Genomic DNA, 24,419 nt, shown 5'->3' with positions numbered 1-24,419 from the left:
CATGCCCAAAAGATAGCTTTCCTCTATCACGGATAGATCAACTGGTAGACCTAACGGCGGGACATAACCGACTTAGCTTTCTGGATGCATACAGAGGCTACCACCAGATCGCCATGCATGAACCAGACCAGGAGGTCACGTCCTTTACAACTCCAAGAGGACTATACTGTTACAAGGTCATGCCCTTTGGCCTGAAGAACGCAGGGGCAACATTCCAACGGATGGTCACCAAGATGTTTGAACCATTGTTAGGCAGAACAATGGAGGCTTACATCGATGACATGGTGGTCAAAAGCAAAGATGAGAATGACCATCTCAAGGACCTAGGAGAGATGTTTGAAATCCTAAAGAAGCACAAGTTGCGCCTCAACGCATCCAAGTGTGCATTCGGAGTAGGATCTGGCAAATTCTTGGGCTTCCTGGTGACCAACTGAGGTATAGAAGCAGACCCCTCCCAGATCAAAGCAATCCAAGATTTGGAAAGACCAAACTCTGTGAAAGAAGTGCAGCATCTCACCGGCATGGCAGCTGCACTCAACCGATTTATCAGCCGGTCGTCAGACAGACTACGACCATTTTTTCACGCCTTAAAGGCCAAGTTTGAGTGGGATGAAGAATGCGACCAAGCTCTGGAAAGCTTGAAGGAATATATGTCTTCACCACCACTGCTTGTTACCCCAGTACCTGGTGAAGAACTCTTCTTATACCTAGCGGTCTCTCAGCACGCAGTTAGCGCAGTGTTGGTTCGTGCAGAAGGAATCCAACACTTGCCCATCTATTATGTTAGCAAGACGTTGCTGGGAGCCGAAACAAGGTATTTGCCACTGGAAAAACTGGCACTAGCCTTGATGATGGCCTCCAGGAAATTGGCACACTACTTTCACGCCCACACCATAGCCATCCTCACAGCTTTCCCACTAAAAGCTTTGTTTGAGAGGGCGAACTTTTCTGGGCGAATTTTGAAGTGGACAGTAGAGTTTGGGACAATTCGACATCAAGTTCCAACCCAGGACCGCAATAAAAGCCCAATCTTTGGTAGACTTCATCGCAGAGTTTACTCCTGGAAGTCATCATATCTGCTTAGTCGACCTAACTGACACAACCGAACTAGGGGCGGAAGTTGACATCGGAATAGCGCAACCCCTAGTAGAAGGTACTCAGTCAGACCCCAAGGCAGACCAGACTAAAGACAGCAAGGCAGAAGCTACACCAAACCAAGGCTCTCCAACAAAAAAAGACTTGGTACAATCAGATAGCAAGGGGCAGACAGCAAGCATGGACCTTGAAGAAAGCACCAGCAACATTCTTGACCCCACGACATCATCTGACCCCTCCACTTGCTGGAAGTTGTTCGTTGGTGAGATGTGGAAGCTCTTTGTGGATGGAGCATCCAACTGGCATGGTGCAGGACTCGACATAGTCCTCATCTCGCCAGACGGCCTGGTTGTAGAACAAGCAATCAACCTTGGCTTCCCAGCATCAAACAATGAAGCGGAGTATGAAGCGCTTCTTGCAGGACTCAAATCAGCATACTACATCAAGGCCACCGAACTAATGGTCTACAACGACTCACAGCTGGTGGTAAATCAAATTTCTGGCGACTACGAAGCAAAGGATGATAGGATGGCCAAGTACCAAGAATTGGTCAGAACAGAGATCAAGAAGTTTGATGTAGTAAGGATAGAACAAATCGGCAGGGAAGAAAACAGCAGAGCAGACGAACTAGCAGGCCTCGCTTCAATGGCAGATACCTCCATACCTCATCCACTACTGATCGACTACCTACCTAGACCAAGCATTGAAGACCCCGAAGCTGAAGAGGTATGTTGCGCAGAGCTAGGCCCCTCTTGGATGGACCCCATCATCCTATTCTTAAAAGACGGCATCTTACCAGAGGAGAAAAAAGAAGCCAACAGAATAAGAGCAAAGTCGCAGCAATTTTGGCTCTCCCCATCTTTGGCATTATACAAGAAGTCGTTCTCAGGACCCTATCTAAAGTGTGTCCACCCCAGCAAAGTGGAAGCATTCTTGTACGAAATACACGAAGGGGTGTGCGGAAGCCATCAAGGAGGAAGATCGCTAACTTACAGGGCCATTTCACAAGGATACTAGTGGCCATACATGTAGGCAGACTCAGAGAAATATGTGAAGAAGTGTGAGAAATGCCAAAAATTCGCACACCAAATACATCAACCAGCAAGAGAACTCCTACCATTAACTAGCCCATGGCCTTTCGCAATGTGGGGCTTGGACATAGTAGGACCACTTCCGACGGCACCCGGCAACAGAAAGTTCTTTCTCGCAGCAGCAGACTACTTCACAAAGTGGGTGGAAGCAGAAGAATTGGCATCAATTAAGGAAAGAGATGTAAAAAAGTTCGTTTGGCAGAATATCATCACTCGGTTTGGCATACCAAAAGCCCTAATTTCAGACAATGGTACTCAGTTCGACGGCAGAATCTTCAGAGGCTTTTTTGAAGAATACAAGATAGAGTTCTACAATTCTACACCGGTATATCCTCAAGCAAATGGCCAAGCAGAAGCATCAAATAAAGTTGTCTTTGATGGACTGAAGAAAAGGTTAGAAACGGCAAAAGGCAAATGGGCGGATGAACTTCCTCATGTTTTATGGGCTTACCGCACCACACCTCGGCGATCGACAAGAGAAACACCATTCTCCTTGGCCTACGGAATGGAAGCAGTAATCCCACTAGAAGTTGGCCTCCCCACAATTCGAAGCGAAAATTTTGATCCAGACTTGAATGGAGAAGCCATAGCATTAGAACTTGACCTTGCGGAAGAAAGAAGGAAAAGAGCACTGGTTCACATTGCCTCCTACCAATGAGAGTTGATCAGAAAATACAACAAAACGGTGCATCCAAGACAATTCAAGATTGGAGATTGGGTACTGCGCAAAGTGATGGGAAACACCTTGATACCAGGAGATGGCAAGTTAGGGCCAAACTGGGAAGGTCCTTACAAAGTGGTTGGATTAGCAGGCAAAGGGGCATACCACTTAGAAGACAAGGACGGCAAAGCAATCCCTAGGCCATGGAACATGGCCAATCTCAAGTTATTTTATTTTTAGCTTTTTTCCTTTCAAACATGTGTAATTTCTTTTTCTTCAATAAAACAATCGATTCTTTTCAGCATGAGTTGTTCTCTGTAAAAGTTAGCTTTAGTGAAGTTAGGAATGTTGCGAACATTTTTATTCTAAGTTAGCTGGAAAAACTAACTTAGAGGTTGGCTGGATTAAACCAACACCCTTCCTAAGCCCAGGATAAGGATCCAGGCTGCAGGACGTTTGGTCGGAATAACCTAACATTATTCTAAGTTGGCTAGAAAAACTAACTTAGAGGTTGGCTGGATTAAACCAACTTTGTACTCTTCAGCCGAAGTATGGGTATGGCTGAAGTATGGTTGGCTGAATTAAACCAACTCTCTGTACTCTTCAGCCGAAGTATGGGTATGGCTGAAGTATGGTTGGCTGGATTAAACCAACTCTCTGTACTCTTCAGCCGAAGTATGGGCATGACTGAAGAGTGGTTGGCTGGATTACACCAACTCTTTGTACTCTTCAGCCGAAGTAAGGGTATGGCTGAAGAGTGGTTGGCTGGATTACACCAACTCTTTGTACTCTTCAGCCGAAGTAAGGGTATGGCTGAAGAGTGGTTGGCTGAATTAAACCAACACCCTTCCTAAGCCCAGGATAAGGATCCAGGCTGCAGGACGTTTAGTCGGAATAACCAAACATTATTCTAAGTTGGCTGGAAAAACTAACTTAGAGGTTGGCTGGATTAAACCAACTCTTTGGTCTCTTCAGCTGAAGTATGGGTATGGCTGAAGTGTGGTTGGCTGGATTAAACCAACTTTGTACTCTTCAGCCGAAGTAAGGGCATGGCTGAAGAGTGGTTGGCTAGATTAAACAAACTCTTTATACTCTTTAGCCGAAGTAAGGGCATGGCTGAAGAGTGGTGGGCTGGATTAAACAACTCTGTGTACTCCTCAGCCTAAGTAATTATGTCGGCTAAGGAGTGGTTGGCTGGTAGGCATATTTAGTTTAAGCAACCAAAAACCGAGATAACAGTTGAAAGCACAAAGATTGTGGAAAAATCATAACAAGTACCAAAACGTGCACATCAACCGAAGTAAGAGTTAATGAAGACCTCGGTCTGTGGATCGTGACCGAGCTTCTCAACAGCTGCCCTCCAGCCGCACTTGAAGAAAAGTTCCTTGGCGGCTTCACACTGCCGGGTGTAAGCATCCTCCGCCTTCTTGAAACCTTTCTTTTCGGCTCCTTTTGCGCTCTCCTTCAGCTGGGTTATCTCGGTATCTTTCTTCCTTTCAAGTTTCACCAGCTCTCGCAGATACTTATCCTTTAGCACAATGGCAGCCTTTTGCTTTTCTGCCTCAGCCGAACTAACCAATTCGGCCAGTCGGCTGTTCTCAGCTCATAGCTCGGCCATTTGCTTTCTGGCCTCCTCTAGCTCGGTCGCCTTCACTTCAGCTTCTGCCACGGCTTGCCTCGTTGTTTTCCTGAGCTCTACCACCTTCCTGTAAGTAATGTTGTTTTTCTGAATGGCCTGACAAAACAAAGACTTCATTTGAGCCGAAGTGAAAGTTGGGAAAATTAGACAGAAAAACGGACAGAGCTACTTACCAAGATCATGGATTTTGTTAAAGACCGAATGGCCTTCAGTTCGGTGTTCAATTGCTTTTGGTGGTGCTTCATATCTTTGGGGAGCCACACACTCTTGGCCAGGTTGAAGGCCAACTGGTGATCCTTCTCAGCAACAACCGAGTCAAAGTCTTGGATATCTCGGTTGTTGAAGGAAAGTTTTGGCACCCAGCTAGTGGTAGTTCGGTCGGAAGGCTTCGGTTGGGGGCTCGGTGGCAGGCTTGGTGGAAGACCAGTTTCTTCTTCATCAACCAAACTTGGTTCGGTTTCGACGGTCCAGGCGCACTTGGTTCGGCGGGATGAGGACGGTTGTTGAATAGGAAGGGCCACCACCGTTTCTTGGGTTTGACTTGCTGGTGGTACTTCGGCCCTGTTGGTTTCGGTCAAGAGGTATAGCGATCCCGGGTTTACCCTTGTTGTATAGTGATCCGGACATGTGTCCGTGGATGTTGGTAGTTGATAATTATCTTGTTTACATCCTTTCTTACTTTGTATTTGAGTTATAGGATGTGTTGGGCAGGTTTGTTACAGGTTGGTTGAGTTTAGAAACCAAAACTAGTTGCCTAGATTTTGACCTGTCCGCTCGAGCGGGGGTTTTGACGCTCGAGCGGGAATTGCACCCATCCAGTATTTCCTCTGCAGGGTTGTACGCTCGAGCGGGAGTTTTGACGCTCGAGCGGGTTGTTGTGTGTGACGCTCGAGCGGGAGGATTGACGCTTGAGCGGAGACTTGGTTCTGTAAAAGTTCCGGAAGTGTGTATTCGCCGCTCGAGCGGGATTGTTGACGCTCGAGCGGGAGTCTGTGAGTGATGCTCGAGCGGGGCGTTGGACGCTCGAGCGGGGCGACTGGGTTAAAGCTCCGTGTTTTGACTTTTCAAATCACTTTTTCACTTTCTCTTCTCTCTCCTACTTTTCCAAAAACACCATTGTTGAGCCTCTCACTCTAGAACTCTACCTTCTCTCTAGGTTTTGATCTAGTAGGAGTGATTTGCTCATCTTTGGCCTTTACAAAAAAGTTGTTGATCGTCGAGGGCTACATTTTAATCTGAGAATTTCGGGATTTGGAGCACGTTGGGTTTTGTCATCTTCTTCCTTGGGGCTCCGGGTTTGAGGTAGGGATATCCTACTCCTCTCTATGGATTCTGTCTTTAAATTTTAGTATTTTGAGATGTTGGGGTTGGTTTGGTAATTTTGTGAAAGTTTGGGGCTTTTGTGTAATTTTACAAAAGTTGAGGTTTTATTTATAATAAGCCTAGATGCATGTTTGGCATGGGAAAGTGGAATTAATGTTAAAACATTAACGAAAATGGAACCTAAGGGTTGTAATGTTAATTATGGAAAATGCCCTAATCACATTGGTCAATTAATTTGTAAAATTAATTGTGAGAAACGAGGAATTGAATTGGAAATGTTGAGATTGGGGATACATGGGATTAAAGGGTGTAGTTGGATTTTATGTCACTCACCTAGTTGAAAATGTCGATTTTATATCCATTTGTTGCTTTTATTTTCTGTATAGAAATAACTACTTTGGGCTATCGGTGGAGGATAGTCGTGATTGTTGTAGACAATGCATGATGATTAGGCAAACGGAAACTAATCACTGGAATGAGTCATTGAGTATGATGATTGAAAGAACACGTTAAATTTATGTGTTGTATGATGATGTGTATAATTATTGTTTATATGCATTGTGCTGTGTTGGAGGAGATAGGGGATGTACTCCACAGTTTAGGAGAAGATAGGGGATGGACCTCTAAACCGGATGTTGTTGGGAGGAGATAGGGGATGGACTCCGTAGATAGAGCTCATATGCTTATCTAGTAATGTGTTGACAGAGCTCATATGCTTGTCATTGGAAGTGTGATAGTGCTCATATGCATATCTATGGAAGTGATGGTATAGCTTGTATGCTTATCTGTTGTTGTGTGATATAGCTAGTGTGCTTATTTATTATGAAATGGGAAGTGTTTGATATGAGTTACTGTCTCATATGAGTTGTTTGGCCAGGTTCTGAGCCATGGTTGTAAATTGAGAATTGAAAGGAATTGGAAAATGAACTGTAATATGGATTTGCATGTCATGAAACTGTAAAGTGTGATGAGAGAAAGTATCAGTGTGGGCCATCTATCAACTACTAATCTTTTAGTCATTGTCCATATTTGGTTTAGTGTATTTCTACTGGGCTGTGGCTCACCCTATATGGGAATATCACTTTCAGGTACAGGTAGCATGCCACCTCCAAAGACATAGCTTGGGAGGCTAGAGGCGGACACATTTTTGTCGTTTGATTTTTGATGTATTACATGTAAATCCAAGCCAAGGGCTTAATGTATAAATGAGTTAGTACTCTTTTGTTGTAACCAAGTGTTAACTTGGAAAGCTGTAAGCCTTTAGGGCATTTGCCTTTGTCGTTAACATGTAATACTTTTTGTAATGAAACTTTAATGAATAGAAGAATGTAGAACTTTTATATATCAATGCACGTCTATATTGATGGGTTAATGTTATTTTTTTGAGGGCGTTACAAGAGGGCCCTTACTCTGTTCTTTTTGGCCATCTCCTCTTCAGCAGTGAGTGGAATTAGTCTGATTTGGGGTAAGGTTGGGTCCGGCTCTGGGGCGTCTTCAAGAAGAAAATCAGTCACTCTGGCTTTTCGGCGACCACTGTATCTGTAGGTCGGCTCGAACTTTAGCAATTTGGCCCAGCTACGTTCTGGATACCGTAGTGCGGCGCGCAAAATGGCTAGGTTTGGGTAGTTGTATAAAGAGTGAAGGTGGGCAGCATCTGCGAAAGAAGACAACTGTTAGTCCGGTTGATATATTAAAAAACCGAAATATAAAAATAAAAAAAAAAATGCAAGCAAGAAAACCGAAGTAAATTTACCGGGCTCTTCTTTTTTCCAATTTATAGGTCGGCCAGGAATCTGAGCTTAATGATCCTCAAAGTTCCCAGACACCCAGAAAAAATCGTCATCGTTTAAGTCTTTGTCCGGTATATATTTTATCATCTTCTCTCGGCGGCGACGTATTCTTAGATAATAGACCCACCCATCTTCTTTTGAACCAATGGAGTATTGGTGGAAGATTTCGGCCAGGCCAAGGTTTAGTCCGGCTTGGCAGTTCAGTTCGGTTATTCCCATGATGATGCGGTATGAATTGGTGGATAGTTGGGTAGGGCATAATCTAGTTTGCCTAAGAAACTCACAGATTAAAGGTTGGACTGGAAATCGTAGTCCGGTTTCAATAATTGACAAAAGGGTGAAGGGGACAAAGCCTTCATTACCCCATGGAATGACATATTTTTCGGCTAAGATCAAGTGGACGTCATCGGGTATATTGTAGTCTTTTCTGAATTTGGCTAGGCTGCCCGGAGTATTTACTAGGTACCTATACTTCCCCATCTATTGTATAAATTATGAATAAGTTATATCGGTGCAAAAATTGTGCTCAGTAGCTCGGTTGAGCGCACGATGGAGTGCCTGGGCAACCTAAGTCTGCAAAGTAGAAAACAAAGGGGTTAAGCACAGATCATTGGACTGTGCTACAAATTAAAAGCAAAGTAAAAGAGCCCTACTTCGGCTTTGTGGACAGGATTCTATCTCGGTTCAACAAAATGCTTGGTAGCTCGGTTTGAGCAGGGTTCTTATTAGCCAGATCTTGGCAAGCATCTCGGCATACTGGCTTTGGAAACAATTTTTGTTAGACCGGTTCATCGTCTAGGGGCAGCTTTCTGAGTTCAGTCTAAAAAACTAAGAAAGCTGGTTTAGCCCCAAAGGCCTAAATCGGTTGAACTATGAAGTTTGTTACTTCGGTTGAGCCTCTAGGGGCAGCTTTCTGAGTTTGGTTTAGAAACTAAGAAAGCTGGCTTAGCCCCAAAGGCCTAGCTCGGTTGAATACCAAGGTTCCTAGTTTACTGAGTACAGAACTTCGTTCGGTAAGCGTATCTCGGCTAAAGTGTATCTAGTTCGGTTATTGTCTGAGTTGATCTACCTATATAGCACAAACAGTTTCCTAGTTCGGTTGGGACATGATTCTGGATCAAAAACGAGTTTTCTATAGGATATATAACATATACTCATAGGTTCTACTGATTTTTCCATGAAAGTACAGAAGCAAAAACAAAAATGTACAAGCATGTTTCGCAAAAACATAGAAAGCAGAAATAAGAAAAAACAAAACAGATTTTGTGGAGCTTACCAGAAGAAGATGAAGCTGGTGATGGGAGCAACAGCACCAATGAAGAACACGAACTCAGGTTGGAGAAGCAGAGGCACGAAGAGAGAATAAGGTGAAAAGTGTGGGTGAATGATTCAAGGATAGAGGGGTTGTTTTGTGAAAAGGACGAGAGAGAAAAAGCGGGAACTGTTCAAATTTTTCGTAGTACGAGGGCGGCGCGACAGTTGCCCACAGCCTATCAGAGCCTGCCACGTGTCATTGGAAAGTGAAGCGTTACAGTCGCTGTGATTGAAGAGACGTTTTGACCGGACAAGTAGAGCCCGGAGTGAAATAAGCTCGGCCCCAAGGCTGAAGAGTTTTTTTTTAGCTCGGCTGGAAAGGCTAAAGGGTTTTTTTAGCTTTTTTTAGCTCGGCTGGAAAGGCTTAAAAACTTCAGCTCGGCTGATTAACAGATAATCCCTATCATGCTGTGCAGATGGAATTAAGGGGCAATTGAGAGGGTAATTTTGGTAAAAATTGGGCCGAGCTATGAGATTGTCATATTGGGCCACAATACAAAGGGCTGAGTAAAAAAGGCCGTAAAAGTTACTCCGGCCAAAAAGAGGTATAGAGTTACTCTGGCCCTAGATACGTATAAAAGTTACTTCGGTCCGGAAGCAGCTTGAAGATAGACCGGTCTTGGAGTTATACCGGTTGCGAATCGTTAGTTCGGTCTAAACCGTATCATGGGTTCTACATGAAAAGCCGAAGTAAGGACTGAAAGGAAGAACCGAACTCAGGACAGTTCGGCCTACTCTGAGACTCGGCATAGCCAGTTTTATTTCGGTCATATGGTAGTTCGGCCATGGAAAAAACCATCCCACTTTGTTTTAAGTAGTGGGGGAGTGTTAAAGGATAAGCATTATCTTTTAGGAGTATGAATCCTAGGAGGACTCTGCATGGAGGAATAAAAATCCTACTAGGATTGTGCCATTCGAAACTTATAAAAGCTCACAAATATCACCCTAGAGGAGGTAACACACAACTTTGCTTTCTAAAAAAAAAAAGAGCTTTGTCTATTAGTCAAGTTTGCTGACTTAGGCATCGGAGAGGTTTCCGGCACACACTCGCCGGCTAGCTCACGTTTGTATTTTCAGGTGACAAAGCGGCGTCGTACGGAGGAGTACAGACTTAGTCAACAAGATTATACGAGAAGAATTATTTCTTTCCCGTACAAATAGTACTTTTTTTCAAATTAATAGTTGATAATTTTAAAATAAAAGTTAAAAGCATATCTCTTTTATTTTTCACGTAATCAAGTTGTTTTAATTTATTAAAGTTATTTATGTCATACAAACTATAATAACAAAAAGTTGCTATTATAATTGTAAACAATACCAAAAAGTTAATAATAAGAAAAAGTTGTAAACAATACCAATAAATAATCAATGAGAATTATCATCAGTTTCACTTGACGTAATTTTATCATTGGTTTTTGAAGAAAGAAAAGAGAAAAGAAAAGAGAGACAAGTTTAAGCCTTCATTTGGTAATTATTTTTTTAGTTAGATTTTTGTCTTTTTTAACTTTTTTAGCATATGACTTTTTTTGTTCGTTTGCTAATTTTGATTGGTTTTTTTGGCATTGGAATGGTGAATTTTTATTTTTTTTGTCATTTTGTGATTTTTGACTATTTGTGATTTTTGGATTTTTATTTTTATTTTTTGTGATTATTTAGCCCAAAATGAAAACTAAACAACCCCTACAATAGGGTGTTCATCTTTTTGAATATAAAGACGATATCATATGAACTAATATCAATTTGATACATACATATATATATATATATATATATATATATATATATATATATATATATATATATATATAGCTACAAGATAAATTGTTCAAGTTATCATACCAGGACCATTTTGGACCCGTGAGCAAAAATGTACAATCCCAAACTTTTAAGTATATTATTATTTCAAGTAGTTGATCAAGAAAAGGGAAAATATACTTGAGTAATATAATATACAAAAGACTGTGTAATCCAATTATTTACGAACCCTAAAACAAAAATATCTAGGGCTCAAACTCAAGTGGATTTAGCCTTGGCAAATTGGCGTATCATAAAATACAAGGACAGCATTCGGACCCACAAAGCTTTACGACCCCCCACCATCACTAGTAAATGTCTTTGCCTGCCATGCAACTCTCTCTCTCAACTACACGTTACCCATACATGCTTGGATGATGCCCCTTCCAAAGCCAAACTCTTAATTTCCCTTTTCTATTTCCATCTTTCTTTTCTTTTCTTTTTTTTTTCTTTTCTTTCATGTCTCTCTACATCTAAACTATACCATATTCTAATGTAAATGCGTCAGTTGGAGTATATGAATATGTATATGACAAATTAAAATTCATAACTCATAAAATAAATAATTTGAATTATTAAAAAAAACATTTGATGAATACTAAATTTTTTTAACGTAAGGTAATGAAGATCATGTTATATATGTATATGTACATTGATCCAAGGACACATCCATTGACCATGCCATGCGTCAGCTTCCACCACCCGACGTACACGCCAAGAATATTCGGATACAAAAATGTTCCAGACCCCCCACTGGGGTGACCCCCAAGACCCCAGTGGGGTGTGATTGGCCAAAATTTTTTGTTTTTTTTTTTCTTCAATCACCAATCTCCATTTGTGTGTGGGATGGGGGGAAGTGGGGTCTCAATCACGTTTGATTTGGATATTCCACCTCGGAAAATATTTTTGAGACTCTAATTTTTTTTTACAATTCTACTTACAATGATATGTCATGATAAGTGTTAATTTTTTATTTATTACACATACAATCATTAAGGGTCCAATTCTCTTATGACATCATTATGAGTAAATTTATGAGTAAAAAATGTAAATCTCTAGCATTACTCATTCCATCTCCATACTATGCCTTCAAACACTCCAAACATTATCTATTTATAATTTTATATTTAAATTTTTGTATGTTTTGATGAATAGGGGTTAAATTTGAAAACTATTTACCATTATTTATTAGATGCAGAGTTTTAAATTAATCAAATTACAGTTTTGATAAAATAAAAAAAAAAGGTTGTGTGAGGAAGCTTCATAAAACATTCATACTGAATGGATTATACACTTTATGTAATTAATCATTAGATTTATACACACAATAACATGTGAGATAGTAAAAAGGAGTTCTGTGTAGTAGATAACAATTATTGGTTTAGTGATTATAATTTTAGGAATTATAATTATTGGAAAAAAGTAAAGAAAAGAAGAGAGAAAGGATTCTCATTTTGAAAATAGTATAGTTAACCAATCGAATAAAAATCAATCAACCTAACTGTTAGTGTACCTATGGTATATATTTCTATATATATATTCACTACAATAAATTTGGGATTCAAAGACGAAACAAATTTGTCCCAAAATGTATATATTTCGTCACCCAAACTAATTACGACGAACATTTTTCGTCACCCATTTTGTCTCCAAAGGGTCGTTGCTAAAGGGTCTTAGAGACGAAAAAAAAAAAATCGTCATTGAAAATGATAAATTTGTGACGAATTTTTTTGTCTCCAATACACTTTGTTGGGAACATACTTGTAAGTAATTAGCGACAAAATATTTTGTCATTAAAGAAGAAATTAGAGACAAAAGCATTTCGTCATAAATATAAGAAATAGAGACGAAATAATTTTGTCACGTTTAATAAAAACGAAGACGAAAATTTTTTGTCAAAGAAGCTACCAATAGAGACAAAAACAAATTCATCATTAAAAATGATAAATTTGTGACGAATTTTTTTGTCTCCAATACACTCTGTTGGGAACATACTTGCAAGTAATTAGCGACAAAATATTTTGTCATTAAAGAAGAAATTAGAGACAAAAGTATTTTGTCATAAATATAAGAAATAGAGACGAAATAATTTTGTCATGTTTAATATAAACGAAGACAAAAAAAATTTGTCAAAGAAGCTACCAATAGAGACAAAAACAAATTCATCATTAAAAATGATAAATTTGTGACGAATTTTTTTTGTCTCCAATACACTCTGTTGGGAACATACTTATAAGTAATTAGCGACAAAATATTTTGTCATTAAAGGAGAAATTAGAGACAAAAGTATTTTGTCATAAATATAAGAAATGGAGACAAAATAATTTTGTCACGTTTAATATAAACGAAGACGAAAATTTTTTGTCAAAGAAGCTACCAATAGAGATAAAAACAAATTCATCATTAAAAATGATGAAATAATGTCAAAAAAAATTCGTCACACATTGAGGGTAATAGTGACAAAATGTGACAATATTTTTTGTCATGACAAATTCATTTAGCGACGAAATAAAGAATTTATGACAAAATTAATCATCCACCTAAGCCAAACAAGAGACAAAAAAACCTTCTTTAGGGATGAAAAATTTTGTCAATAATTTCATAATATTTTTTTCCACATTATATACCTATTTTATCAAAATCTAAATTTTAGTTCAACAAATATGACCATGTCCATGTTGAAACCTGTTAAATATAACAATTCCATCACAACTTAACCTAACCTGTTATCAACACATTTACGAATTAACAAAATAAAAATATCCATTCATCATTACAAATAATTTCATCCTGATATAATAAAATAGTGAAATATCCACAAAATATCCAAAAGTTATAACTTGTTCAATTCCACCAAAAATCCAACAATAACTAGTGTAACTGTATGTGAATCCCTATCAAACAAAAATGAACATTCAAACAAACTACATCATTGTTGCACGTCAAAAATGCCACCCCAATCCAATCTGCAAAAAAATAAATTAAAAGTTTTAGTAATAAATCAATTATACAAAAAAATAAATTAAAAGTTTTAGTAATAAATCATTAAGTTTTATTAAAGTGTGATCTTTGAGAGTGTGATTAAAAAGAGTCATTTTTAATCACACATTTTAAGTGTGATTAATAACATTTAGATCACACCTTTTAAGTGTGATTAATAATATTTAGAACACATCTTTTAAGTGTGATTAATAATATTTAGATCACACTTGTTAAGTGTGATTAATAATATTTAAATCACACCTTTTAAGTGTGATTAATAACTAATAAAACCTGTGATAATAAACATTTAGCTCACACATTTTAAGTGTGATTAATAGCTAAAAAAACCTGTGATAATAAACATTTAGACCACATATTTTAAGTGTGATAATATCTAATAAAATCTGTAATTAATAATGAGATAAGATCACACTTTTGTATGCACATTTAAAAAATGTAACACACACTATATACTATGTTTTGAATGACAACCACATATTTAATGGAATAACGCCATATATTTCATAAATGAAAGTTAAATATTCAAAAGTATATACAAATGAATTAATAAAAAGTTTTAACGATGATTACATATTTTAAAGAAAGAAAAAATTTAAAAAAAAACTAAGTTCTTGAATTCTTTGACCATATTTTGCATCTCTCCCCAGAAATTACTAACCCGAAAAATAAAAACACAAATTTATTCAGAAATCACTAGAAACATATGAATAAACTTACTATTTGTAGCGACTGTTCTAGTCTTAAAAAAAATAAAGTCGGACATTTTCTCATCACATTGACTCTTTATCTCCCGCATCAATAGAAAAAATAAAAAAATAAATAAAAAAACCACTTTGACTGTTACTAGTATAAAATGTTTGGATTACCATATAGATATGACATATGCATAGAATCAACAAATCCAAAATGAAAATCTTCAGTGCATGGCCAAATATTTTAAAGTCAAAAAACCAAAATAAAAGCAAACTATTGTTTAAATATAAAAAAAAAAGAAAAAAATATATATCACATGGCATTAGAAACGATAAAAGCCCAAGCAGTGCTTGTGTGCAAGTCTAATCCTTAAGGAATACTTACAGAGCTGTGAAGTGAATCAATCAACTGCCCTTGTTCTTCAGCTCTCGCTATAACTTAGGCAGCAACCTCATCAGTGTGTTTCTGAAGTTCTACAATATACACAAGAAAATACTACAATATACACCAGAAATAAGACCCAAATTAATACAAATTAAAAAAAAATACCTAAGTTTCTTGCTTCTTATGATATAAATGACAAACCTCATGGCCAATAACTCATAAAATTGCAGCATAATCTGCATCTGTAGCAGTTTTGGAGATGCCAACACAAGCTTGGAATTGAATCTGTGTCAACAACCAAGTAAAAATGTGAATATAATGTTAGTATACCATCTTAAGCTCAAGAAAGGATGTAAAGTATTCAAAAATGGACAAAATGCTTTGCACGCATCAATCCTGATAGAAATTCCCATCATAATGATATGAAAATGGCAGTTTTGGAAACATAATCCCGACAACTTATTTTGATGTAATAGGTAACTCATTTTCCACATTAGTATGTATACAAATATGGTTACGTTTTTCTTCATATAGAACAATTAGAAAAAATGGAATGAGAGGTTATATATTTCACCAGAAGAAATGATCCCAATAGATTTCGGTTGAATGCTTGTTCCAGTACAGCAATCTTATGTCCTGGGATGTAATCAGACAGCATTAGGATTGCTAAGACCTGCAAAATTGCAAAAAATTTAAGAGGGTTGAATAGTTTTAATTAACAAAGAGTACTCCATAACCATTGCCTATTTGATTAACACGGTGATGGGGAACAAGAAGAGATTGGACGAAGATTAAAGATTTATTTTGATGATATCTTCTTATTTATAATTTAATAGGTTTTATTGTTTTATTACTCTAATTATGATAGTTTTCTTTTTGGTTACTATCAAATAGAATTTTTTTGGATGCCTATAAATAGGTCTTTTATGTAATAGTTTCATAGACTATGATATTGAATTAAATTTTGAGATATTGAGAATAGAGAATTAAAGTTTCTTTTATGAGAAATGCTAAAGACCCACAATTTAAGTCCCACAATGATATGGCAATGAGATTGGGCCTTGCATGATTGAGTTTGTGACAAACAAAAAATTGGCACATAACTTGCCATATCATTGTGGGTAAATTGTAGATCTCAATCTTTTTCCTTCTTTTATTTTGTATGGCCTTTCTTTTATTTTCTTTTAGCTGTTCTATTCTCGCCGGTTGTCCAACATCATAAAGCCTTATTGCTTCTCACCTAAACATTGACTTCTATAAATAAAATCTATAAATATAATAGAGAGGTTTAGGGCATTAAACTTTCACCAAAAAACTAATGAAAAATAATAATTCTAAGGTTTATTACTTCATAAGAATTTTATTTTAATGATTAATTCAACATATATTCAAATATAAAAACCAAAAGGCTAATAACTCGCAAAAGGAAAGAAATCCCAATCACTCAAATTAGCTTCTAGATAAACAAACAAACACAATGAATCATTGACACCGGATATACAAGTCAACAAAGGCAAAACCACAGCTATGCTGGTTTCTCAACAAGTTGCAGAACAGATAAAACCATCATATTTGAGAAGTTATTAGCAGAAAGAAAAAATGAGAATAACTTGGAGATTTTGAGCTAATACAAAAGTAACATAAGCTGCATTACACTGCAATAGAATTGCCCGTTAGTTTTAATAAAATTTTATATTTATAAATGAGAATTGAGATTTTCTTCTTCTTTTTTTTTGGGGGGGGGGGGTAAATATGTTTTTCTTCTTTGCTTCCAAAGAATAACATCATTCTCAAAAAAATGGTCTATTTATTACAAAAGTAATCAGAGCAATATGCCCTGCCATTCTACGTGAAACGCTTTCCACATGCCTATCCAGAAGCATTGTTAATAACTTGTCTCATTCAGAAAAAATAAAAATAAAGATCAATTAACGTGACAGTAGAAGATAATGAGATGACAAAGACTCCAGTGATAAAGATATGTACCAAAAACAAAAGAGATAGAATCCAGACTCTAATTGCTCATTTATTGGATCTCAACACTTGCTCAGATCAGAGTTACCAAAAAACAAATAGCTGCCCAATTGGACACCAATGAGATACATACCCCAATATCCTAACAAGAAAAGCAATCAATTTCTTGGCAAAAACTTAGTATACCAATACAAGTTCACCTAAATATTATACATGATCCATTAAACAAAATGCAACCAAGAGAATTAAACTCACTATTACAATAAAGTCCTCAATTAAAAATTAAGGTTGCAAGTCAGGCCTGGTTGGATATAGACCTATGATCTGACAGGAACATTTTTTCTTTATTTTACAAGCCATTTCATTATTGAAGGTGTCCCAAGTATACACAACACATAGAAAATAAAAATAATGAAAATCCATACCAATGTATCCTTGTTATCACAAAATCGAAAAAGCTCTCCATGACCCAACCATGTAAAAGAATAATAAATAAAAATTTTTAAAAAAATAAAAATAACTCTTCTTAATCTACATATCAGTTCTTTATCTTCACCTAATTTATTTTATTTGCATACCAACATGTACAAGGCAAATGTGATCCAATATTTCACAGAGTATTTGAGGAAGTCTAAAACAGTATTTCAGCAAACCCAAGGAAAGACAATCAATCTCATAATAAAAACCATACCATCCTAGCCACCCCACAGCGGATGAGAAGATAGTCCACGGACTCCATGCCTCTTTGATCATACAACAGAAGTTGGGGAAATATATTTCCTATTCTTATCAAATAATCCATTCTTAAGCTCTTGCCATGTGCCACGGATCATGCCAAAAAAGCCTCCTTTGTTGGAGATCAGTGCCTCAAAAAACCCTTCAAGGGAAAGTTATCTCCTAACTAAGCATCAAAACTTTATAACATGACATCAAATTTGTTCAATTTCTAAAACATTGTACCTCACCTCATCAGGCTCAACCTCTGTAGCCTACCATTTCCAAAATAGCACTATCTCAACAGCCTTGAGATCATGCATTGCCCTCATGAAAATAGTGTCCCAAATCATTCCCGCTTTACATACTGTTACATAATCTAGCACCCTCAACTACTGAAGTGTTTGATTGAAAAAAAAAAAAAAGCAACAGAGTACTCAAATAGTGAAACTTATACATACCCATTTTCCTGTTTCACTTGCATAGAATACCTCTGCTGCTCCACTCTTTGAAAATGCGACGCCAAATGAATCAAATCAACCGTGTGCCCGTGTTCATGAGAAAGACAAATTTTAGACTTCACAGAATCAAATCTTTGAAAAATCCCACCTTCTTCGACTTCAAAACCAATATCAATACCTCAGTCACTCTTTTTTTTTTTGGGTGAATACCTCAGTCGCTCACCGCCGCTGCTGCTCGCCTTTCACAGCTGCTCGTAGTAGTCGCCGCCGATCAAAGGATGTAGGGTTAGGGTTTGAAGAGAGAAGAGTGAGAGATGGGTTTGGAATATCAATATCAATATGAATTGAATTGTGTTAGTGTTGTGTGTGAGGGGCTGCTTAGTATTGCGCAATAAATAAATAATAAAAAAAAGTTATAGCTGGTTTGAATTTTTACAGATCAGAGCATAGAAAATTATTTTATATAAAATTAAAATTAAAAAAATACATACAATCACACTTATTTAAAAAATATGATTAAAAAAATATATATAATCACTCTTATTTAAAAAGTGAGATTAAAAATAAATATTATCACACTTACTTAAATTAAGTGTGATTAAAATATTAATCTAATTTTTTTATCACACTTTCAATAAAAATGAGATAATTTCATTTGGCAACACACTGGCATATATAACAAAAGATAAAAGAGATTATGAGGGAGTAGGAGAGCGATAAAAGATATACAATCCCAACTATGCTCAGTCTAGTGTTCATTTCATGCTCGAAAAAATGACCTAGAAGAGAGAACTATACTTAGATGTTGGAGGGAGATTTAGAGACGCCGATGTTGTCATCGACAGGGAGTTACCGCCATTGCTAGAGAGTGAGAAAATGGGGAGATCTATAGACGTCAGTCTATGAGAGAGAGAGATTGTGAGAAATTAATAGATGCTAAGGTTTATTTTTTTAAATCAAAAAATCAAGAAATTTAGATTGGGATATTGGAACTCCCACAAAACTTGTGGGTTAGAGATAGATATAAATAAAAAGATAGATATAGATATAGATATAGATATTTATATTTGTTTTAAATTTTTTTTAATATACATATTATTTGTTTTGGAAAAGGTACTGCAGTAATTATGAGAGAAGTCAAAAAGTCTTATGGGTTGAGAAAAGTTAATAAATACTGAGGTTAAATTTTAAAAAAAAAAAAAATTAGAATTGGCATATTGGAGCTTCCACAAGCCTTGGGGGTTAAAAACCCCTTTTTGCTTAATATATAGTATAGATATAGATAGATAGATAGATATAGATATAGATATAGATAATATAATATAGATAGATAGATAGATGTGTTGAAATTTTTAAGAAATTTTGTTTATGTTAGTTTTTAATGCATTAAAGTTTAATTATGAGGGGGTTTTGACCAAATCTCCCAAAAGGCATGGGGATTGGGAGAAATTAATAAATGCTGAGGTTTTTTTTTTTTTTAAATAAAAAAATTAGAAAATTAGGATTGGGATATTGGAGCTCTCACAAGCCTTGGGGGTTAAAACCCCATTTTGCTTAATATATAGTATAGACTAGCCCATCACCCGTGCTATGCACGAGATAATTATAGATATTTATATTTGTTTTAGATTTTTTTTAATATATAAATTATGTTTTTTAATATTTTTTTATAAAAAATAATTTAACAATTTGATCACTAACCATAATATACGTGAGAAGTTGAAAAGGGTACTGCAGTAACTATACACGAATTGTATCTATAATTATATGTATGAAGGGATTTTAAATGCTGATCAGGAGATTTTGACCAAATCAATAAATGCAAGCATGTGGAAAGACATGTGGATTGAAAAAAGTTAATAAATGCTGATCAGGGAATTTTGACCAAATCAATAAATGCTGAGTTTTTTTTTTTTAAATAAAAAATAAAAAATTTAGAAAATTCAGATTGGAATATTGAAGCTTCCACAGGCCTTGGGGGTTAAAAACCCCCTTTTGCTTAACACGGAATAATTATAAATATTTATATTTGTATTAGATTTTTTTTAATATATAAATTATGTTTTTTAAGATTTTTTATAAAAATAATTTAACAATCTTATTACCAAGCATAGTGTATGAGAGAAGTTAAAAAGGATACTGCAGTAACTATACACGGATTGTATCTATAATTATTTGTATGAGTGGATTTCAAATGCTGATCAGGGGATTGTATCAATAAATGCAGGCATGTGAAAAAACATGTGGATTGAAAAAAGTTAATAAATGTTGATCAGGGGATTTTGACCAAATCAATAAATGTTGAGTTTTTCTTTTTTTAATAAAAAATATAAAAAATTCAGACTCGGATATTGAAACTCCCATGGGCCTTGGGGGTTAAAAACCCTTTTTTGCTTAATATATAGTATAGATATAGATAGATGGATAGATATAGATATAGATAATATAATATAGATAGATAGATGTGTTGAAATTTTCAAGGAATTTTGTTTATGCTAGTTTTTAATGCATTAAAGTTTAATTATGAGGGGGTTTTGACCAAATCTCTCAAAAGGCATGGGGATTGGGAGAAATTAATAAATGCTGAGGTTTTTTTTTTTTTTTAAATCAAAAAATTAGAAAATTAGGATTGGGATATTGGAGCTCTCACAAGCCTTGGGGGTTAAAACCCCCTTTTGCTTAATATATAGAATAGACTAGTATATCACCAGTGCTATGCACGGATTGTGTTTACAATTATCTATATATGTGAATTGCGATTTTTAAATGTCTTTTTTTTTTCTTTTTTTTTTTAAATGTCTTCTTTTTTTTCCTTTTTTATATTATATTAAAGTTTAATATTTTGATAATAATCATATGCGTTAGACTTTTTAAGGAATTAAATGCCTTTTTTTTATTATTATATTATATTAAAGTTTAATATTTTGATAATAATCATATGTGTTAGACTTTTCAAGAAATTTTTTTTATGCTTGTTCTTAATGCATTAAAGTGCTATTATGAGGGATAATAATCATATGTGTTGAGACTTTTCAAGGAATTCATGTGTTGGATTTCAAAGAATTTTTTATGTTTGTTCTTAATGCATTAAAGAGTTATTATGAGGGTAAGACTTGGGGGTTGAGAGAAGTTAATAAATGCTAAGGTTTTTTTTTTTAAATAAAAAAAATCAAGAAATTTAGATTGGGAGATTGGAGCTCCCACATGGCTTGGGGTTAAAAACCCCCTTTTGCTTAATATATAGGATAAATAGATAGATAGATATAGATATGACACATACCATTTATATGACACAAGGACCAAAGTACCGGGACAATTGCAGCAATTTGCCCTCATCTAAATTAAAGGGATTTAAAAAGTAAAAATAAAAATAAAAATTATAATATTAAAAAATGTTCACTAAAAAAATATAGATTAAAAATTAAAAATTAATTATTGAAAACTCCATACTAAACAAGGTAATGTTTTCTATTAATTTTGAAAATTAAAAAATTATTATTAATTTTTCCTCTGTTTTTTTTCTCACAAAAAAAAAGTTTTTTTTTTTTTTTTTTTTTTTGTGGAGAGGGGTTTTGACCTGCGATTTTTCTAAAATGAGTGTTCTAGACGGAAAGGGTAGAATTGGTACAGACAATGAGAAAAAGTGCTTATGCAAGGGGCGCCTTCACTATGACAAAGAATAGTCGGTTTTGCATAGGGTGCCTTCTTGGATAATAGCTTCAATATTGGCATGCATGAAGGGCTTAAGTGTGAGACATATGAGAGGGGCTTTAGTGCGAAAATAAAAGAAATCGTTTACAGAGTGTCTTCTTGCTTGATGACTTCAATACTTGTGAGAGAGGAGTAGGCTCAAGTGTGAGAGAGAAATGAGGGTTTCTAGGAAGTGTCTTCTTGGGTCACGACTTGAGTGTCCGTGCACATGAAAATGAATGATAAGGGTCAGAGTGTGTCTCTTGGGGTGACGGTTTCAGTGCTTTGAAACACAAAACCATAACATTTTAATAAAGAGAAATAATTAGTGATAAAATATTTTTGTCTCCTTAAATACAAGAACAGAGAATTTATTATTGGTGACGAAATATTTTTGTCTTCCACAACATAACCTTATGAGACGAAAAATATATTCATTGCGCAATTAATCAGAATTTATTAGTGACGAAATATTTTCATCTCCAACAGCTTATTCTTCCAAGACAAAAATATATTTGTCGCCCATTTAATAGAAAGATGAAACGGCATCGTTTGCATGATGGAGTGTTTATTGATGATGAAATATTTTCGTCTTCCATAACTTATCATTCCTAGACAAAAATATATTTGTCGCCTAATAAATGGAAATATGCAACGACATTGTTTAATAGGTAGGGAATTTATTGGTGACGAATTACATTCGTCGCAAAATATATATATATTTTGTGACAAAATGTTCGTCTCCAATGGGCTAAAATAATTCACGTCAATGCAAATGAAATTGGCGCCTGAATTTTGCAGACGAAATTTTTTTCGTCTCCTATACGTTTGAGAAAAATTAAAACAAACGACAAAATTAATATTTTGTCATCTTTGGGTTAAATTTTAAGTCACCAAATTTTGTCACAATAGCCTAGATTTCTTGTATTTTGTTTCCTTGTTTAATTATTATTATTATTATTATTATTTTCTTTTTGTGGAGAGGGATTTACTGTGAGAAAGAACAGTAGCTTTGCACAAAATGTCTTCTTGGATAACAATGTTTGCATGCACAAACGGCTTAAATGTGAGAGAAAACAGAGAAACTTCAGTGCGAAATAGAAGAGATGGTTTATAGAGATTGTTTTCTCGAGTCACAGCTTCAATACTTGTAAGAGAGAAGACTCAAGTGCGAGAGAGAAATGACGATTTGTAGAGGGTGTCTTTTCGGGTCACGACTTTAGTATTTGTGTGTGTGTGAAAGTAAGTGATTAAGGTAAGAGCGTCTCTTAGTTTCTGACGACATTTTAATAAAGAGAAATAATTAGTGAGAAAATATTTTCGTCTCAAACTCATATGTTCGTTGCCTAATCAACAAAAATACAAAAACAATGTTGTGTGGGGATGGAGAATTTATTGGTGATGAAATATTTTCGTCTCCTTCAACTTAACCTTATGAGACGAAAATATATTCGTCGCACAATCAATCAAAATGCAACACGACACATGGAGAATTATTAGTAACGAAATATTTTCGTCTGCCAAAACATATCCTTCCGAGACAAAAATATATTTGTTGCCTAATTAATAGAAAGATAAAACGAGCATGAAGGGTTTATTGGTGATGAAATATTTTCGTCTTCCATAACTTATCATTCCCAAACAAAAAATATATTTGTCACCAAATAAATAAAAAAATGAAACGACATCGTCTAATAAGTTTGGAATTTATCGGTGACGAATTCTTTTTGTCGCAAAAAACTTTAAATTTTGTGACAAAAATGTTCGTCTCCAATGAGCTAAAATAATTGGCGCCAACAAGAAAAAAAATTGGTGCCTCTTTTTTTTTTTCTGACAAATTTATTTTTTTTGTCTCCTATAGTTTTGAAAACAATTAAAAGAAACAACAAAAGTAATATTTGGTCATGTTTGGGTTACATTCTAAAACGAAAATAAATTTTATCACCAAATTTTAAAAATTAATTATTGAAAACTCCATACTAAACAAGGTAATGTTTTCTATTAATTTTGAAAATTACAAATTTTTTATTATTTGTTTCTCTGTATTTTTTCTCACAAAAAAAATAGCTACATTAATTATCTTCTTTTTTTTTTTTTTTTTTTGTTGGAGAGAGGTTTTGACCTTCGATTTTTCTGAAATGGGTGTTCTAGACGGAAAGGGTAGAGTTGGTTCAGACAATGAGAAAAAGTGCTTGCATGCAAGAGGGGCCTTCATTGTGAGAAAGAATAGTGGGTTTGCATAGGGTGCCTTCTTGGATAATAGCTTCAATGTTGGCATGCACGAAGGGCTTAAGTGTGAGACAGAAGAGATAGGCTTTAGTGCGAAATAGAAGAAATAGTTTATAGAGTGTCTTCTTGAGTCACGACTTCAATACTTGTGAGAGAGGAGTAGACTCAAGTGCAAGAGAGAAATGAGGAGTTTGTAGAAAGTGTTTTCTTGGGTCACGACTTCAAGGTCTGTGTACATGAAAATGAGTGATAAGCATCAGAGTGTATCTCTTGGGGTCACAGTTCCAATGCTTTGAAACACAAAACCACGGCATTTTAATAAAGAGAAATAATTAGTGATAAAATATTTTTGTATCCTTCAATACCAGAACAAAGAATTTATTATTGGTGATGAAATATTTTTGTCTTCCACAACTTAACCTTATGAGATGAAAAATATATTCGTCACGCAATCAATTAGAATTTATTAGTGACGAAATATTTTCGTCTCCCACAACTTATTCTTCTAAAACAAAAATATATTTGTCGCCTATTTAATAGAAAGATGAAATGACATTGTCTGCA

General features: G+C 35.5%; 2 long non-coding RNA genes across 4 annotated transcripts; both read right to left on the bottom strand.

The window, feature by feature from the left end:
• Positions 1-13,480: 13,480 nt before the first annotated feature.
• LOC114298331 (uncharacterized) lies at positions 13,481-15,501 on the bottom strand. Of its 2 annotated transcripts, none has more exons than XR_014345489.1 (4): positions 15,362-15,501; positions 14,989-15,072; positions 14,788-14,898; positions 13,481-13,673 (listed from the first exon to the last, which is right to left on the bottom strand). It is a non-coding gene; the product is annotated as an uncharacterized LOC114298331 (long non-coding RNA). The 2 variants fall into 2 exon arrangements; XR_014345488.1 differs by having other exon boundaries at positions 14,788-14,876.
• A 1,272-nt stretch (positions 15,502-16,773) lies between these two features.
• LOC145803388 (uncharacterized) lies at positions 16,774-18,112 on the bottom strand. 2 transcript variants are annotated; one of them, XR_014345491.1, is made up of 3 exons: positions 17,937-18,112; positions 17,727-17,842; positions 16,774-17,638 (listed from the first exon to the last, which is right to left on the bottom strand). It is a non-coding gene; the product is annotated as an uncharacterized LOC145803388 (long non-coding RNA). The 2 variants fall into 2 exon arrangements; XR_014345492.1 differs by having other exon boundaries at positions 17,453-17,638; positions 17,722-17,842; positions 17,937-18,076.
• Positions 18,113-24,419: the final 6,307 nt, after the last annotated feature.

Source organism: Camellia sinensis, chromosome 12, assembly GCF_055761805.1.
Source record: "Camellia sinensis isolate YWXY chromosome 12, ASM5576180v1, whole genome shotgun sequence".
In the NCBI taxonomy this organism is placed as follows: Eukaryota; Viridiplantae; Streptophyta; class Magnoliopsida; order Ericales; family Theaceae; genus Camellia; species Camellia sinensis.
Note: the sequence above shows the minus strand (reverse complement) of the source record. Positions and strands in the feature narration are given on the sequence as shown.